Here is an 11,966-nt window from a genome sequence, read left to right on the forward strand (position 1 = left end):
GAGTGTTCTTGTCAAAATATCAGGAATATTGTAAAACTAGAGATATTCAAGATGAAATCTTTACTATTGTGCAAAATGATGATGAGACTTTAGAGGACTACTTGGAGAGATTCATGCATATCCTTCAAAGGTCAAAGCAAAAATTTGATCCAAGTACGATTAGAACCTTGCTCTTACGTGGGCTCACTGATGATGCTAGAAATAATTTAAATCTATCAGGACAAGGGGATATTTCTCAAAAGACTTTTGATCATATCTGTGACTTGTGCAGGAAATTATCGAGGAATCAATATATATTCGGTAAAGGAATTTAGAATAAAAATAGAAAAACCGAATCTACTGATGCTATGATTATTGGATTAGAAAACAAAATGGAAAATATGAAAATTGAAATAATGAATAATGTTAGTAAACAAAAAGACTCTTTTAAGTTTCAACATAAACTTGTAGAAGAGCAAGAGATATTGTCTATTTTCTGTCCTAAATTTAGAGGAAAGCATCCTTTAAGAGAATTTCCTCTAGATATTAAAGAAACTAATAAATGTGCAATTTGTGCAGATAACCATGCTACAGATAAATGTCCCTCTATACTTGAGCTAAAAGCTGTATTTGAAGGGGGAAAACCTGAATTTGAATCATTTCATGTTAAGGGAGCATGAAGGAATTGGCCTCAGGTAACTGCAGATATGGTTCCTGAATCTCCACCACATTTTTGTGGTTATAATGCACATTCATATTCCTATCCTAAAACTGGTCACTCTTAGCATTGGCAGCATGGGAATCAATATCAATGTGGACAACCCTCCCAATCTTGGCAATAAGGATAAAGAGGGCCAAACCATTTACATCATTCACATAATTCCTATTATGCACCTATGCAATCATACCCTCCTACATATGCACCTTACCCAATGCCTCAACCATCATTACCTCAATTGAGTAAAACTATGCCACCATTACCTTTACCTCCATCGTTTCGACCTTCTCAGCTGCCTACTCAACCTTTACCCAAACCCAATAATAAGCGGTACAAATGATCCATTCTATGGCCCTGCTTTCTTCATCCAGATTTCAGACTATGCGAGTTGGAGTCAATGATCTCCAATTGAGATTAGGGAAGGTAGTAACCTTAGAAAATCAAAAGTAGCCCATGGTGATTATAGATGCAAAAGGAGAGGAGGAAAATCCTGACCATTCTAAAAAATATGACACCATTCATCCTATCCTTGTACATTCTGAGCCCTTGTTGTCTTATTCCAACTGACCTCCCTATCCAGAGAGGTTAGTTGTGGAGAAGAAAGATCTCATTCCTGAGTCTAACCTGGCCTCTGAGCTTAGGAACCTTTTCATAAGGGTAGATTTTCTCCAAGCTATCAAAGAGATCCCCATTTGTACAAAAATCATTAGGGAAATCTGTCTCAAGAAGCCAGGAAGGAGAAGATTGGAACCCCAAACCATTCAATTTGTTGGTACAAAAGCAGAGTTAACGATGGGATATATGCACATGGAAAAATATACTGACCCTGGAAACCTTTTTGTCTTTCTTCAGATAGGTGATGTTCTTGTCTCTAATGTAGTTATAGACCTAGGGGTAGCCATTAATGTTATGACCAAGAAAACCATGCATCAACTTGGATTGGTCCATATTCATCCTACTCCTACTGTGCTTGAACTGGCATATCGATCTAAAATAAAGCCAGAAGGGGTGTTGGATGATGTGGTCATTGCCCTAGATTCTTGGGAATATCCCACAGATTTCATTGTGATTCAGCCAAAGAACGTTGTGGGAGGGCATCCCTTGATCTTGGGATGAGCATGGCTTGCTACAGCCGATGCTTATATCAGATGTTGTTCTGGTGAGATGTATATTTCTCATGGAGATTCCAGAAAGAAAGTCACCTTATATCCACCTGCTAGATCTATTCAAGAGCTTTGAGACACTTTATGGTTAGACTACAGTAGTGATGAGGAGACCCAGCCTGTTTCCTTGATACATCAAAATGTTCATTCCTCATAGGAGGGTGAGATTCAAGACTTCCTAAACAATCTAGACACCATGTCTAATTTCGAGTCATTAAGTCAGATTTTTAGTCTAGATTCTCAGGAAGGATATGACTCTCTACCTCCATCATCACCATCTCTAGCGACACCTTTGTGTACTCTTGAGCCTGATACTACTCTTGTTGAGATTAGTCCAGGTAAATCCTTGTGTATCAGTTCAGACTTGGATCCTTCTCAACGAGAGCAGCTTGTGAATTTTTTGTGAAACCATCCTGATGCCTTTGCATGGGGTTATGAAGATATGAAAGGCATCCCTCCTAAAACTTGTACACACCATATCTATATTCAAGATGGAGCCCGACCTGTTTGACAACCCCAAAGGAAAATGAACCCATCTCTAAGAGACGCTGTAAAGGAAGAATTGCAAAAACTCTTAGATGTTGATTTTACCTATCCCATTTCTGACAGCCAGTGGCTCTCTCCATTAGTATTAGTCCCAAATAAAGATGGGAGATGGCGCATTTGTATTGACTACAGAGAACTGAATAAATCCACTCTCAAAGATTACTTCCCCCTCCCTTTCATCGATTAGGTACTCGATACCCTTACTAGTAGGAAGTACTTTTCTTTTCTAGACGACTTTAGTGGATATAACTAGATACATATAGCACCCGAGGATCAAGACAAAACCACTTTTACATGTCCATGGGGTACATTTTCTTATCGAGTTCTTCCCTTTGGGCTATGTAATGCCCTGCCTACCTTTAAAAGGGTAGTCTTGGCTATTTTTGCTGACCTTTAATGCGTAGAAATCTATATGGATGATTTCTCTATGTTTGGTGATTCATTCCAGGAATCCCTCAAGAATCCAGAAAAAGTGCTTCTTCACTGTCAAGAAGCTCATCTCGCCTTGAGTGGCAATAAATGAATAATAATTTGCAAGGTGTGAGTGGTCCTTGGCCATCTTACTTCCGACAAAGGTATCCAGGTTGACCCTGCAAAAATAGAAGTCATTTCAAGTCTTCCTATACCTAAAATGAAAAGGGAGGTGAGAAGTTTTCTAGGACATGCAGGCTACTATAGGAGATTTGTTGAGAATTTCTCAAGGATAACTACCCCCCTTTTTCGAATTTTGGCTAAAGATAGTGAGTTTTATTGGTCCACATTGTGCAAACAGTGTTTTGAGACATTGAAGGAAAAATTAGTTCAGGCACCAGTATTGAGAGGACCAAATTGGTCCATGCCATTTCATATTTCCTCTGATGCCTCAGATATTTCTATAGGCGCATCTTTAGGAAAAGAAGAAGACAAACAATCTTATGTTATTTATTTCATTAGTAAAAACTTGTCACCCACTGAACTCAATTATACGGTTACTGAGAAAGAGTTTTTAGCTGTAATTTTTTCCATTAATAAATTCAGACATTATATTACAGGATATGAAGTTTTTGTACATACCGACCATTCTGCTATAAGATATTTGATGAATAAACCATTAACTAAAGGTAGAGTGATTAGGTGGTTGCTATTATTATAGGAATTTAATATTACTATTGTTGATAGACCAGGAAAACCAAATGTAGTAGCAAATTATCTTTCAAGATTAAATAATCTTGGTGAAGCAATTCCTGTTGATGATGATTTCCCTAACGAACATATTTTTTCTGTGTCAACAAAATATCCATGTTTTGCTGACATAGCTAACTATTTAGTCACCAGAAAATTACCACCTCACTTATTCACTCGTGAAAAGTGGAATATCATTCAGAAAAGTGTTGCATATTCTTGGATCCAAGGAGACCTCTTTTACACCGGAGCATATCTCATTATCCGTATATGTGTAAGAGAGGAAGAGGTGTTTGATATCTTAAAATCTGCCCATGATGAACCTTGTGGGGGTCACTTCGTCAATAAGTGGACTGCATACAAAGTGTTACGAGCTAGCTATTTTTGGACTTCCTTGTTCAAGGATGCCAAATAATATGACAAGCAACGTGATAGCTGTTAGTGAATTGGCCATCCTAATCAGACCAATGAAATTCCTTTATGTCCTCAGGTTATGATTGAGCCTTTTGAAAAATGGGCCATTGATTTTATAGGACCAATAAATCCTGCATCATGAAAAAAAAATCATATTTTGGTTTGTATAGATTTTGTTACAAAATGGGTAGAAGCTAAAGCTGTTTCTTTTGCTACTGAAAGAGTTGTTGATTTTCTTTTTACTGAAATTTTTACTAGATTTGGTGTGCCTAGAGAAATTGTTTTTGACAATGGATCACATTTTATTTATAATCTGGTACAGGGTGTGATGGAGCAGTACAAAATACGACATAGGAAATCTACACTATATCACCCGCAGGCAAATGGTCAGGTGGAGTCCATGAATAAGGTGATTGAGTCCATCCTCACAAAGATGGTAAACATGCACAAAAAGTGTTGGGCTGACAAATTACTAGAAGCATTATGGGCCTATTGAACTACTTGGAGAAACAACATAGGACACACATCATATGAGCTGGTGTACGGGAAACAAGTACTCTTGCCGATATAATTCCAGATTAAGACACTCAGGACTGCAGTCCAATTGGGACTAGATCTCTCTGAAACACAGCAGCAACTCCTTCTACAATTAAACGAGTTAGATGAAATCCAAAGGTATGTTGTTCAACAGAACATTTTTGTTCAAAAACAGCGCAAGAAGTGGCATGACAAGTCCATTAAGAAGAAGTAGTTCCAACCAGGTGATTGGGTACTCCTTTACGATTCGAGATTCAAAAATTTTAAAGGAAAATTCCATACACGCTAGATGGGACCCTATTAGGTGGTCAAAGTGTTCGAAAATGGAGCGGTAGAAATCAAAACTATTGATGGACGAAATTCTATGTTCCTGGTAAACAGGCATAGATTGAAGTTATATTTTCAGCCCCTTATTAAAGGAGATTTTATGAAGCAAGTCCAACAACCATTTGAAAAGGAGTTGGTAGGTGGTAACACCAACCTGTTGAAGAATTGATTCCTTCTTGTCCTTGTTAAGAAAAAAAAATAATCAAAGAAAAAATAAAAATAAAAATAAAAATGACAAAAATAAAAAGTATAAAAAGAAAAAAATTCCTATAATTATGAAAATCAGTTGACTGACATGATTGCAAAAGGATCAACCTAAAAACCAGCATGATGGCAGGAAGATCAAAATTTCAATAAAAAGGGAATGTTACTTGATTTTTTAGTATTTTGGCTGCCAACAAGAAGAAGCAGGTTCACAAAACCGAGCACTTACCCAAGTTTTGGATAACTAGCATGGACATTTTTATTCAAGTAAATGCTTACTTCCCACTGCAATTATTTTTTCCTGCACCAGTGCAGGCGGATTTCAAGGTAAAAATATTGTCTTTCTTCTATTTCCCATTTGAAATCTCCCACTAGTTTCTTTTCTAAATTTCCTAATGAATTACCTTCCTCTTTCTTCTGAGAAACTACCCTTACCCGATTTCCCACACCCCATTTCCTTTATCCCTCTTGGTGATATTGTTTCTGAAATCCCTGCTGTAATATTCCTTCCCATTCTAAAATTTTTACTCTTTTCCCACTTCTTTATTTCCTCGTAAATTGGTTGTAGAATTAGATGCAGCCAATCTACAAGGCATGTTCGAGAAACACCAAAGGATGGTGAATAAATTTTTCTTGTATAATGAGGCAAATTTTTTAAGTCTGGCTATCGAATTATGTCCTATTAGATTCTCTATTTGGTAAAAGTATCTAGTGCAAGCACAACAGTGAAAGCAGGTATGGTGCAGAAACACAGTTGACTGTGAAAGAAATTTACACAGTCCTAGAGTGGTTTATTAGGGATATTTATGGGCTTGTACTTTCCTGCACATGTGTTAATATGTTATCTCATTCCATGTTTTAATTGATGCTTTGTTTCATTATTTACTAATCTAGGAACAAACCTTTAAAGTGCAAGATGTGTAAGGTTTGAAATATAATCTTTTTAATAAGTGTTGAAGTATGTATGATTGAAGTATGATGCTGACTGCGGGATGGTACTACTATTTGATAACCTACGCACCCTCCTTGAAATGATTCTGCATTGCCTGACCATTATTAGCTTACCCGTAATCCGATCATTATAGTCGTTGCGCCATCGCCGCCTATACCACCATTGCATCCAATCATTACGATTCAGCCATAGTGGGATGACACGAATCAACACCTGATATGGGGGGATTGTTCCATCATAGCTGAGTGAGTGGGTCTGAAAAGATGGAGGGCGATGAACCTCTGGCACAAAACTCTCGGCGAACATTGGAATTGCTTAGAAATTCCTTCGAGGGTGTGATTAGAGGAGTGGAGTGTGGATCGAAATGGCACCTGTGAGGAGTGAACCATTGTCTTTGCAGGAAATTAAACAAACCACTGAGTACAGGAACAGTCTTGCACTATTGCAAGAATCTAGGTTCCTGCCATTCCTATAGGCTTTTGACAGGTTCGACATGGTAGTGGTGTTAGAGTTCGTGAGGACATTCAAAGAAGGCCAAGTCAGGGTCACATCCTTAAAATTCAAAATTATAGAGGAGTTCATCGCACAAGCCACAGGCTTGCCACTTACATGGGAGCGTTGGTTTAAAAATAAGTGGCTCGCAAAGAATCGTTGGCACCGATTCATGGTTGACAAGACAATTAAGGTCGATTGGAGAAAGGGACTTCCACAGACTTCCATGGTCAGGAAGTGGCAAGACCTATTGTTTATATGGTAAAAGTTTGTAACTGGGGAAGGATGCTATACCTTGGAATTTGTATATCACCTTCAATTGTTATTGCATTTCGAGGCAAGAAAATTGATTAATTTTCCTCAGTTCTTGTTAAGGATCCTTGAGAAGATGGTGGAAAGCATGCAAAGTGGAAGTACAAGCCAGGTTACAAACAAGCTCTGCCATCATGGGCTTATTATGATGCTGGTCAAGAAGAATTTAGAAGAAAATGGGATAATGTGGGGAGCATTTCTGAAAGAATTCCAAGCAAGAGGTACAGAAGATTCTACTAGCACAAGTACATGTAAGAAGAGAAAGGTGGGGACATTGTCTCCTTCCAAGCGGCAAGGTAAAAGTTCACCAGTGCAAGCAAAGAAGAGGGTCGTCGAGAACACTCCACTTGCAAAAAAGAAGAGGAAGACTGGAACCTTAGTGAGGAGGAAAAATGTTACCCAAGGGACGAACCAGTTGAGTTCTCCAATTGTAATCGACAAATCACCCCAATTTTCCCCCACAGTTCATAATCTCTCAGTATTTGCAGACACAGTGGCACACACTGTGGAAGATGACGAGAATGCAGAAGACGACGTCCTGTTGTCAACATTTGTCAGTAGGCTAAGGCGCAGAAATACGATGTCGACACCACATACTAATGAAGTCCAAGCAGAGGAGGACGGAGAAGAAAAACATGTAGAGGGTCTTGATAATTTCAGTGAACCAGACGTAGAGACCCTTAACGATTTCGAGGAGCAGGGTACTGAAGACCCTGCGATTTTAGAAGGTTAGGGTATTGAAGACCTTACGATTTTTTAAGGTCAGGGTATTAAAGACTCTGTGGGTTTATAAGGTTAGGGTATTGAAGGCCCTGCGGTGTTAGAAGGTCAGGGTATTGAAGACCCTGTAGTGTTCGAAGGACAGGGTACTGAAGTCCTTGCAGTTGTAGAAGAACGGGGAACCAAAACCCCTACTGATTTGGAAAGACAGGGTGTTGAATCCCCTGAGAAGCTGGGAGAACAGGGTGTTAAGAGCCCTGGGGAATTAAGTGCACAAGGCATGGAGATTGGTGAGGGAACCCAAACCCTCAGTGATGGGAAACCCCCGAACATAGAAAACCTCGACAATGTCATAAAGCAGACTTTCGACAACCTTGACCTTGATGATGATGGGACTTGTTTCGAGTTCGTGGCAGAAAAAATGTTCACATGTGAATATCTTAGCATAGCACCCTCCACTCTCTTCCTCAAAAATGAATAGTAGAGCTGGAGCAACAAGTCCATGACCTGGAGGCTTTTAACTAGGTCATGAAAGAGCAGAGTTGGCAAAAACAGAGCGAGGTGGAGTTACTCGCAGAGGTAAAGAGGTAGAAGCAGCAAGTAAAGGTATGGGAGTATCGTGGTTCCAAAGGTTATAGATGCCTCAAGAAGGTGACTAAGAAGTTGTGAAAAGCCCGAGACAAGAAGCCAAAGATAGTAAAGGCAGGAATAAACATTGAACTTCAGGACTGAGGAGCTGGCCATTGATTTTTGAAGGCGTTTTGTAGAGGTAAAATGTTGTGTGAGGACACACAGCAACTTAGGGATGGGAGGATGTTGGTATCCTAAATTGCCCTATTTTCTACACCATTTCCAAAAAAATCAACCTCTAATTTTATCTCAATACAAGGCCCTTCTTTCCTACACTAGTACAAGCTAGTTACCCATTCCTGCACATGCTCCTATTTTATATTAAGATTTATTACAACACTTTATTAATCATTTTATATGGATTTCATGCATATTTACATACCTCTTGTAACTCATATTAATTTACTAGAGTAATCATGGAACTTACTATTAATTATAAATGAGTGTGACTAGTGCAGGTAGATTCTTGCATTGCCACGAAGACAGTCGAAGATTTCCGAGAAGCCAAATCTTCCACAAGGATGGGTCTCGATCCTTGACTCCGAGTATAGTTCCTCATGAACTGAAGCAGGGAATATTTTCAAAATTTAGGTTACGACCAAGAGAAATCCATGTGTATTATAATTGCTAGCCAATTTAGTAATTTCAGTTTCTAAGTCTGTTCGGCCAAAAGGCCTAAAAAAGAAATGTCTTTAATTAGTGAAAACAACTAGAGCTGAAAGGATATATAAGATATAGATCATAGGTAGGAGGAAGATAGTGAACCATCAATTGTAATTTTGTTTTATGTAATTTGGTTATCGCCTAAGCTCTGGGGCTGGACTGCTCTGTTATGTATATTTACTGAATCGAGTAAACAAAGTCTAATTTATCTTTGATGTACATTTGAAGTGTTGAGCCTTTTCATTCCTTAGAAGTGGAACGAGCTGGTTGGCTAGGGCCCAGCCAACCTACCTCATTCACCCCTCTCGCTTTCGTTATTCATAAAGATGGTGTGGATATTTCTTTTGCAGTTGTGAGATGTTATAGTTTTAATCATTATTTTTCAAGTTCTGATTTAAAATATCTTTTGTATCTAACGTGTGAAACAGATTCGTGGTTTGAGAGTTAGTTGTGTTTACCTTGTTTCTGAGATATATTTCTTTCATTTCATTTGCTCTCAATCTATGTTTTAACTCGCTTTTGATCGGATCGTGCAATGAGCTCTTTCCTACACCAGTGCATGCAGTTGCCTCAACATGGGTTTAATCATTCATTTGCAATGAACAGTGAATCACTTACCTGCATAATATTTCCAGTTATTTCACAAGTGAATGTATCATTAACTTAGTAACTATTTTCAGTATTAAAAGTACATATTTGGAGGATCTGGAAGCAATTGCATAAAATTACCCTAAACATATTATACTTGCAAAGAACATAAGCATTTTTTAATGGATAGCTAAAGTTAGTTAACACATAAAAAACACCTAGACTACTATTTGAATCTTTTGAAGTGATTTTATTTCATGAAATTTATTTCCTTTGTAAGGTTTAATGAATTGAAGCATTTCCTTTTTCACAGATAATTTACTTAAGAAATTCATTTACAGTTGCAATTCTTTTTCAACACATCTTTCAGTTCTTTTGAAAGTAATTTGGAAACTGGGTGAAGGAAGCTATGCCTCAGTGCAAGAGCTAGTGTCTTGTCACAGAAACAAAGTGCTCCAAGCCCTGAGGCTTAGAGCACCTTCACTAAGACATAAGTCTTCAGTAAGGAAGGTCACATATACTTTTGCAAAGAGATAATGTACCTGCACTAGTGCAAGCAAATTGCAACAGTGCAAGGATAGGTTTTTGTGTGGAAGGAAGATTAGAAGGAAGACAGAATTCTACAAAGTCCCACTTGTTAGACTGTTAACCATCCATCTGAAGATGAACGTAGCATTTCATTACAACATTTAAGATTATTTCCGTTGTGTGGAATCTCTTTACGTGGTTTATATGCATATTGTCTTTTTCATTCCAATACTAGAGTTGATTTGGTGTCAATTACCTTTCCGATTGTCTTTTATCTGATTCCACAAAGTATTTCCCTTAAGAACTAGGATTGGAGATAGAAAAAGTTCATACCATATCTAGCATTGCCTGTAATTTGTCTCTAAGTTTACAAAACCCTCGGGTTGACAATTAAGTGTTGAGGAGTTTTCTCAAGTGGAATTCCTACACCCAACATAAAGCATGGCACTTATCTAGCCAAACACTTTATTTCACCTATATAATGCTTTACATATCTAGGCCCCCTTTAGTACAGTCTCTTTCAAAATTCAACACAAATGTGTATAACCATGCACTATACAAATTTCTTTATCCTACCTTAGAGCTCCCTTCAATCCAAACTTTTCAAAATTTTGTGCTCATGCACCTTGCCTTCTCATTATGTGACCATAAGTAATGAATGAACCTTTTTATATCGAGGTACTAAATTCTAGGTGAAGGAGGTTGAACCTCAAAATTTGCTTCTTAACATATATTTTAGCTAATATAGTGATCAAGGGTATTGGAGGTCCACAAACACTAGTTTTTGAACTTTAGTGCTTATACATATGCACTACACCATATGTCCAAACAACAATTCCAAGAATTTTCATATTGGAAGCTCGAGAGAAAGGCCAAAAAAATTAACACTAAACACCTTACCAAACTCAATTTTTTTGAGTAGGATGGTAGGAAACTTTGTTGTTAGTTGTTGTTAATTTTTTTGTCAAATGATAGAACCTCAGTAGTAGTTATCAAGATATTGGGACATTTCAATGCATTTGCACCATAGAATCCTCTGAGTGCTAATATTCCAAGGGATCTAAGCCCTTGAACTAAATCTTAGGCTTTTCCTGACCTAGTGTTGAGACAAAGGGATACTCTATTGGATATCAAGAAATAATCGAACTTTGTACTTTTTGGATATAAAAATAATATGTCGATATGTTGAGGGCTCTTAGCTCGCAGGTGCTACACCTTAGCACCCATGTAATTTCGTGCGTTGATTAGGGTCTACACTATAGCAATGTATTGGAATAATAAAACACTACACACTTTCCAAATCATCAATATGGTGATATACCAAGGGGCTTTAAGCTCTTAAACATTACAACTTAGAGCCAAATGGCTAAGGGTGATGACTGAGAGCCATATATAATAGATATTAGGAAATTAAACTGACCAACCATGTAGAATTAGTGATATGTCGATATGTTCAGGGGCGCTTAACTCATAGGTTATGATGCTTAGCACCTCTATGAATAGTAGCTTTACTAGGGGGTCCAACACACTTATATATCAGAATTTCTCGTGAATTTCCTAGTGTAAAATTCTTAATATGCTCAGGTCTTGATAGATAAAACAATCATTATCAGAGATATTTCCATCTGTGAACTAATAATGGAGGACCAAAAATCATTGAATTTGTGGGAATTTTTTCCATATAGCGAATTTTGTTGAAAAATGAGGTTTTGACTAGATTGTGTGAAATTTGAAGTTTAGGGCTCGTGCTCCTGCTTTGGCTCAATTTTGAAGTTTTCTACTTTTGTTATGAATTTTGAATTTATTTTGAGGTTTTCCTCTATTTCTTCATTTTTTTCCTTAACAAAGGTTTTCCCTCTTCCATGTTTCCGCACCCAAACTAGCTCTTGCTTTAGATTACAACAAAGGTCTCCTCCTTTTTTTTGACATCAATGACAATAATGGTCAACAAGGCATGCATATTGTGGACATGGTAATCCCAATGGGAATTTTATTAAGGGATAGGCATGTATTTTGTGCCTTGGGCATGCAT

Source organism: Pinus tabuliformis, chromosome 4_2, assembly GCF_031772625.1.
Source record: "Pinus tabuliformis cultivar Carrire ecotype Pingquan chromosome 4_2, CPIR1, whole genome shotgun sequence".
NCBI lineage: Eukaryota > Viridiplantae > Streptophyta > Pinopsida > Pinales > Pinaceae > Pinus > Pinus tabuliformis.